Source organism: Triticum aestivum, chromosome 6A, assembly GCF_018294505.1.
Source record: "Triticum aestivum cultivar Chinese Spring chromosome 6A, IWGSC CS RefSeq v2.1, whole genome shotgun sequence".
NCBI lineage: Eukaryota > Viridiplantae > Streptophyta > Magnoliopsida > Poales > Poaceae > Triticum > Triticum aestivum.
In genome coordinates, this window is record NC_057809.1 from 56,790,109 (window position 1) to 56,798,496 (window position 8,388).

Consider the following 8,388-nt stretch of genomic DNA (forward strand, 5'->3'; position numbering starts at 1 on the left):
GAAAACTCTAGGAAAATGCAAAACTTGTCAAAAATATAAATAACTTGCATTGATGCCTTGAATTGGTCCCTGGTGAAAAAAAATGGGGCCATTTGACAGATGTCGAAAAACAACATGCTTACAAACAAATCCTCTTCGCCTACTCGAACACCCTCTGTTGAACATAGTCTATCTTTGGACTTCCTTAAAATAACCCCAACTTTTGCAAGTAGGTGGCCAGGCCCATGGTAGGCATTCATGCCTGATTTGAACGACTTTCGACACTGTATGCAAGATCGGCCCCTTTTAAGCATGAAAACTCAAGAAAATGCAAACCTTGTCGAAAACCCAAATAACTTAGCATGATGCCTTGAATTGGCCATAGTACGTCATGAAAAAAATTTGAAGCCATTTAATGGATTCAAGAAACAAGGTGCTCCCAAACGAATCTTTCTGGCCTACCCGAACGCTCTCTGTTGACATGATATTCTTTTGGAAATCTCAGGACTGGCCCCAACTTTGTAAGTAGGTGCGCATGCCATATTAGGCATCTATGCCCGATTTAAAGACTTCTAACACATATGCATGTTGCGATGCGTCTATCCATTTATCAGCCTTTTTTCACGGGGAAAACTCCAGAAAATGCAAAACTTTTAAAAAACCAAACAACTTAGCACGGTGTCCGGAATTGGTCATACAAGGCGATGAAAAAAATTGGGGCCATTTCAATGATGTCGAGAAACAACGTGCTCTTGGATGAAGCCTTTTGGCCTACCCGAACACCCTTCATTCAATATGGTCAATTTTTGGACATCCTTGAAATGGCAGCAAGTTTTGCAAGCAAATGGGCATGCCCATAATATGCATCCATGTCAGGTTTGTACGATTTTTGACATTGTATACAAGTTGCAACACGTCCGGCTATTATCACCCTTTTTAGGAGAAAACTTTAGAAAATGAAATTGTAGAAAACAAAAAACAACTTGCCATGGTGCCTTGAATTGGTCATACAAAACAATGAAAAAATTTGGGGTTATTTGACGGATGTCGAGAAACAACGTGCTCTCAAGTGGAAAAAATCACAGATTTTCAAAAAATGTTTACTAAAAAAAGTTGCAAAGAAATTGTTCCCGGTTTTGTGAACCTTCGCTTCCCAGCCATTTTTTCAATTTTGGGAACCCTCTAGGAGGTTCCTGAACGACATTTTTTCTTTTGTTGTTATAATAATAATAATTATTATTATTATTATCATCTCCTGTATTTTTTCTATTTCCTTTTTTGTTTTCTTTGACCGTTTACTTTTATTTTTATTGTTTCTATTTTTAATAAGTTATTTTTATCAAAATTTCGAAATTTTCTTGAGAATTTCAAAATAATTCATGTTTTTCAAATTCTGTTCATATTTTCAAAAACAAAGTTTGGAATTTCACAATTTTCATATTTATTAGCCAGTGTTAAAAAAATCAGAAAATGTTTAGAATTCCCAAATTTTGTTCATATTGATTAATCAATGCTCAAAAATTAAAGAAAGCTTCAAAATTTAATAAAATGTTCCTTAATTTGAAACAATGTTCTTGTTGTTAAATTTTGTTCAGAATTTCGAAAATTATCCCCGTATTCATAAATCCTTCATAGATCTATTATTTTCCTTTTTCCATAAAAAATCAGCATTTAAAAACATATTAATGTTTTCAAAATATGTTCACAAATACAAAAAATGTGCCTTTTTTCAAAATTTGTTCGAAAACTGAAAATACGTTTGGGGAGTTTCAAATAATGTTCATGCTTTTAATTTTGTTTGGAATTTATAAAATGTTCATATTTAAATGTTTTTACAGATATACAAAATATGTTCAGAAAAATTTATTTTCATTTTTTCGTATTTTTCAGATTTTTAAAAAATTCCAATTTTTTTAGGTTTTTTAAAAAAGTATTCATGTTCAAAACTTTGTTCACTCTTTTTTTTAAATGCTTCTGTTTTGACATTCTCAGCAGTTTTGGAAGACATGAAAATGTTTCTTGAAATTTCAATATAAGTTTTTAATATGCAAATATTTGTATTTTATGAAGAAAATTTGAAAATGCGAACATATTGTGAAATTTTGCACAAAATTTTGAAAGCATGAGTTTGTTTTAATAAGAAAAAAGAAAAGAAAAAGTAAAAATTAAAAATTTTAAAAAAGGAAAATAAGCAAAAAAAACAAAAAAAGCAATAGTGGGAAAAAGACCGGTTCGCTGAGGATGGTTCTAATAGTCTGGGTTTCCTAGTTAGACACTGAAACTTATCAGCTCGTGTGGCTAGCGATGAGCGGTTAGTAGCAGGAGTTACAGGGTTCAACCCCTCGCACTGTAATACCTTTTTATTTGCTAGCCCAGTCAGGTGGCCTCCTGTGCGTGGCGACGTCTATTTGACACTACTCCCCGAATGTACGGCATATATGTTCCGGTGGGCGACCCGCCATACATAGAAAAGTGGTTATAATTTGTGAAAGCTTCATATTGCCCTTTAAGGGGCGGTGGGGGGGGGGGGGGGGGGGGGAGGGGGGTTGTACGGAAGCGGGGATCATCAAAGTATAAGCTTGATATTAGTACATGATGACCGATATTTTTGTGCTTTTCTCATCTTGTTTAACCCGATAATTAGCACTTAACCAGTAGAAGTTCATGGATGGTTACTTTACTCCTACTCTGATAATAAACTCCATTGTTCAACTCCGTTACAACAAACTGTGCACGGGTTTGACACATTATTTTGATACAGAGATCAGAATTTACTGTTTATATAGAGGATCAATAAAGCTCTCACAATTGTAGGCCTACCAATGGACTGAATAAGCTCATAACTAAGAGATTCTTAGCAATTGAACTAACAGAGGACAAACCAATTCAAGTCGACGCCTACCACCCAAGCCTATTATAAAAAACAAGACTTCACTGAGTCAAAGATAAATAGCACCTTATTTCTCATTTTACTTCACTGTTTTGGAATTATCCAATGCCATTTGGTGCATGATGTGTTGTGTCTCTCCGAACAAGAATTTTAATTTGATATAGGCATAGAAGGCACTAGGATAACCAATTACTCCACTGCCTCAACGATTTCTCCCTTACTTGCAAGGCACGACTGAAGTTCAGGTTAGAGGAGCAGGATGAGTTTAGATTTAGTGGAGCAGGAAGGGTCCAAGAGCTGGAACTATTCCTTGGTGGCTCATTCTCAAAAGTGTCGGCGATGGTCGATCCGGTGCTTCGTCACCGTGTGCCCACGGGAGTGGAACGAACTGCGGGAGCTCACGCGAGCAGTGGCGGAGCCAGGGAGGGAGGGGGGCGAGCAGGGGCCTGACCCCCCTAACGACTGAGCGAGCACTGTAGGCAGCTATCATTAGCGATATGATTTGCAACATACAACATACTTGCCCCCCGGACGAGACATGCCTGCTCCCCGCGTGTGCGCCAATCCGTGCTCCCACGTACGTGGCTTGATTTGATTGAAACAAAATAAGACCCAGCCCACCCCATTAAAATCAGGGGGGATGATTAGATAGGAAGGAAAAAGGAAAAAAGACAGTCGTAGGATGAAGTGGCAGCACAGATGGGAGCATGGGGAGGGAGCAGGCAAGCCGGATCCCCCCCCCATTAGCGGCAGAACGGCCTTTGTCGCATCCTTGCCTCGGGTCTTCCTTCTTAAGATCTACTCCCTTTGAACTAAAACCACGATGAGTAATTTGGAACGGAGGGAGTACTTCATACGGCGACACAGGCTACTTCACTCACCAATTCTTTAGGCTACAGCCATCGAACTAGCCAAGGTTATCACATACATCATCTACTAATCTCTCTCAATTCTCATCTTGTATCATGTTGAATTTCTACATCAGATTTTAGTTATTTTATGCTGTGTGATTTGTGATGGGTTGCTGCGCTAGGGTATATGGCAACATTGATCGTTTTTTGCTAATCAAACAATAAATTTTCCTCAGCTATATATGATTGTGTGCATTCCTTGTCACCGAGAATTGCCATGAGATGCCGTGGAGGGGATAGGAGGGGTGACAGACACCATGGAGAGGAGGGGACAAGACGGTTAGAGCAAGGTACTCCCTCTGTAAACTAATATAAGAGCGTTTGGATCACTAAAATAGTAATCTAAACACTCTTATATTAGTTTACGGAGGGAGTACAGGCTAAATGACATGTCGTGGGCAGAGCAGGGGGTAAGATGTGAGTGTGAGGATATATCGTGTGATGAGAGAATGAGAGGGTGAATTAATTTTTCTAAGATAATAATAAAAGGGGTGGTTGTTTGCTTCTTTAGCGAAAAGTGTTTGTTTGCTCACATATTTTTTATATAGTGGAAAATATCACAAACCCTAACAAGTCATTTTTAGAGAATAATTACCAAAAATGATTTATAGGTGAGCGTGCATGTTACTAAAATTGAGATGTGACCCACTACTAAAAAGCATGATGCCACTCACTCTGACTAAAAATGGTCACTTGCTTGCATATAGCAGCTGGCCAATTAATATATATCGCATACGACCTTGTTTATTTTTTCTTATTCTAATATATGTTTATATGTTCAACTTTTTATATTAGATAAAAACCGATAACTTCCAATGATGCTTTGAAAAGGTTGATTGACAAAGTCATTGACGTAAGTATGATAGTCCGGACTGAAAACTTGATTTTACAGAATTAGAAGAGATGCATACAAATAATTCTTCTTTGTAAAGATGTTGCACATGATAATACAAAAGGTGTATTTCTATATATTTTTATTTTTGCAGATTATGAGAGATGCACTATAGGAATCAGGCAGTTTGTCGTGTGGCAAGTACAGATGGCAAAGGCAGTTATACAGACGGCAGGGTTTGCCGGCAAAGCCGATGTCTGCCCTGGGACGGCAAAGAGCAGTACTGACAACAAATCTCCAGTTTCCTATAGTGATGGAGATGGACTATGTCGACGTCCAAAATCCATCAACAAGGGTCCCAAGACAATGTCGTCGGGAGAGGACAAAAATTCACTAAGTTTTAAAGTATAGATATGCAACCAGACAAAAAAAACACTAAAAAGCCCGTAGCAACGCACGGGCATTCTACTAGTACAACAAGTAATGATTTGCCATTCAAACCTATATAAATGCAAACTAAAAGCCAACCATTTGATAATAACTGATTATTTTTGTTCATTATATCTTAAATTTTCATATGAAAATGTTTTGTAGTATGGCATTTCATGCCATATTTCGGAATATCAAACTTCATCTTCATGGCGCGTATTTGGAACTATTGACCAATATTACCTATACCTGCACACAGTCCATCTGCAAACAAAAATTGTGTGCCTAGCCAAAGTTAAATGTATATCTCTCCCTAATCTCTCCCTAATCTCTCCCTAATAATAAAGCACGGATTGGGTCTCCGGGTTCACCGTCGTGCTGTTTTTCTGAAAACCTCCCTTTGATTTTTAATAATTGATCCCGCAGTCCACCTGTGGAAAAAACGTTTTGGATTTCTGCCCCACGCGTGGACACGCTTGACAAAAAAAAAACCACCCCCGAGTCAATCGACCACGCCTCGCACCCCCATCTGGATCCGCCGCCTCCCCACCGCCGGCCCGCATCATCCGTCGCGCCCTCCTCCCCGTGTCTCCGAGTCCTCCGCGTGCAGCTTGCCGACGTCGAGGCCCAGGCCGCCGCGCTCCGGGATCGCGCCGGCCGTCTCGAGCGCGTGCCGCCGACTGCGATGGGCTGCTCGGCACACTCCGCGCCGCCACGGGCAACAGGTGGTAGGACGAGGAGAGGGTGGTGGAGACAGCGAAGGAGCTGGTAGGAGGAGGAGGAGAGGAAGGTGGAGGCGGCAGAGGAGCCAGTAGGAGTACGAGAGGGAGGTGGAGGCGGCGGATGAGGGAACGGGGATGACGGGGACAGATCGGACTACACACCGGAGGACGAGGGCATCACACCGCCTACCGATTCCTTCTTCCTCGCGTCCCGGTTACATGGCCGTCGCTGCAGTCGCCCAACATCGACCACCTTGCCCCGATTAGCTCTTGGATACGCGGACGACCGGATGTGCTCCAGCGCGGCCGCCTATGGGCTGGTCCCACAGTTCGTGCTTTCCTCATGGTCATGGAGCTATCTCTTATTAAATCTGATTGTATCCCTGTTTGTGGTGATTGGGTTGGTGTAGATGAATCGACAACTAAGCTCGGGGACGTGATATGGTGCTCGGTGTAGGTGGCCATGGTGGACCTGAAGCTGGCTTAGATAAGCGATGGGGTCAGTGTTGTGCTCCTCCCGTTCTCATTAACCAAATAGTGCAGACTGTGGCTACATGACTGGTGTATATATCCACTTGGATGACCAAAATAAAACTGATAGCAAGAACCAGATATAGTGCTAAGTTATAGTTCGTCAACAGATCCATATTAGTTCACAGATTCTCACAACAAATCTGTACATTCAGAATGACCACCAAAATCCAGCAGTACAATTAACTAGATTGGAGGGATTTATTTGATCAATATGTGCACATGAAACAATAAATTAACCCGCATGAACTATATTTGAGTTAAGAAAAAACTGTTTGATATTCTTTTTGTGCTGCAGATCGAGCGGCGGCGCTCCCGATCTGATCGGGAGCAGGATGACGACGGCGAGCACATGGCGGACGAGAGGAGCAGGAGGGGAGGCGCGGAGGCGGGGCCATATGTGTCGGACGCGCGCGTTCGCCCGCAGTCAACGCGGACACAGCGGCCGTCCATGGCGGCTCGGGTCGATGTAGGAGGACGAGGGGAGGAGCTTGCGAGGCCCGACACCGGTAATGGAGCGGAGGCGGCTGGATCTGGCAATTCTGGAGGGGCTGGCGACGAGCGGCTCCATGGGCGGCGACCTGCGGGGTTCAAGCGGCGGCTGAAGGTTTGTCAGATATACTTCCATTTTATGCATGGGTTGATCCCTCCCCTGGATACTGTCAAGGTTTGCATTTCAATGGAGCATTGCATCATTTTGCTTTAATTATTTAAACTGTCTAAATGGTACAAGTTGAGTGTAGGTATGAGCGATCTGGTTTCCTCTTTTGTTGTTCTATACGAGGATGATCCAGATGCCTTTTGGTGTTTTGAGATGCTACTGAGAAGGATGGTAATTTGTATCTATGTCAAACCATACTGGCATACGTTAGGTTGGTATTTTTGCATGACTTAATGCATGATATAAATTCTGTTGCATCTCAGCGTGAAAATTTCCACCTCGAGGGACCGACAGGAGTTATGAAGCGGTTGGAAGCATTGTGGAAGATCATGGAATTGACAGATACGGAACTAATAAACTGGCAAGGATCAAACAGGCAAATGGAGTCCTAATTTTCTATTGGAAGTTCACATGACATGGTTCTATGTTTGAGGCTTCAACAGACTGCGTATGCCTCAAGATTTGAGGTGTGAGTGTGCGACTTGATTTTCTGTGTTGTTACAGTTAATCGGTAGTGGATAAGTCAAATTTTGTTATGTAGATTGGTAAAACTAATTAAGTTAATTTTTTCTTATTTATGGGTTATAATTTATTACTCCAAAAGCAGATTTGTGTATGTTAAATACATTTTCATAGGGATATAAGACTAGAAGTGTGGATGTTTGTCAATTTTCAGAGGGAAATAAGCAACAGAATAGACATAAAAACATGGCTGCTTTGGGAAATTTTGGATGTTACCCATGGCTCATGCATGATGGTAGTTGTTGCGAAGATCATCTTATCTATCCATCATGAATCATCCCAGCACAACAAATTGTCTATTTAGTTCATCACAAACACCAGTATCACAGGGATAATGGAGGTAAATCAAAGCTCAATGTTAAACCCTTGGTACATCCTCCATGTTATGTTAGGACAAGAAAACAACCCAAGGGGCACCAAACCATTTATGCTCCGCTAGATTCAGATTTTTTGTTTTTGCATAATTAAGATGACAAGTTTGCAGACATACGATACTAGCTAGCTAATTTTAATCCCATTACAATGTTATAGATAGCTTCATTACAAAGTATATGGTCTGAGTTTATATTATAGAGTGTGTGTATGAGAACTGATTCAGTGTATGTTGGTCATTTGCGTTCTCAAGCTTTTTGTTGTATGATTTCTATGGGAGAGAATGATACACGAGCCAGTAATAATAATAATACAACTAAAGTTTGTGAACATATCATTACAAAATGGTTGGCTAGATAATGTTCACATTCTACTATATATGATCATTTTCTTTGTAGCTATACACTTATTTAGAATACTGTACAATTTTATCTATAGATCATTTTGTTAGGAATGATAGTAAAACAAGGAATGTTTTTCTACTTGTTGATCTTCTATCCCCTATCCACCCCGTTTCACTCATGTTCCCACTTTCAAAG

At 40.8% G+C, this 8,388-nt stretch overlaps 1 long non-coding RNA gene across 2 annotated transcripts; it reads left to right on the forward strand.

Annotated features, from left to right (window-relative positions):
- Window positions 1-5,529: 5,529 nt before the first annotated feature.
- On the forward strand, window positions 5,530-7,820 carry LOC123130263 (uncharacterized). Of its 2 annotated transcripts, XR_006463781.1 has the most exons (4): window positions 5,530-6,091; window positions 6,174-6,262; window positions 6,593-6,901; window positions 7,038-7,820. It is a non-coding gene; the product is annotated as an uncharacterized lncRNA (long non-coding RNA). The 2 variants fall into 2 exon arrangements; XR_006463780.1 differs by having other exon boundaries at window positions 6,593-7,820.
- The last annotated feature ends 568 nt before the right edge of the window (window positions 7,821-8,388 follow it).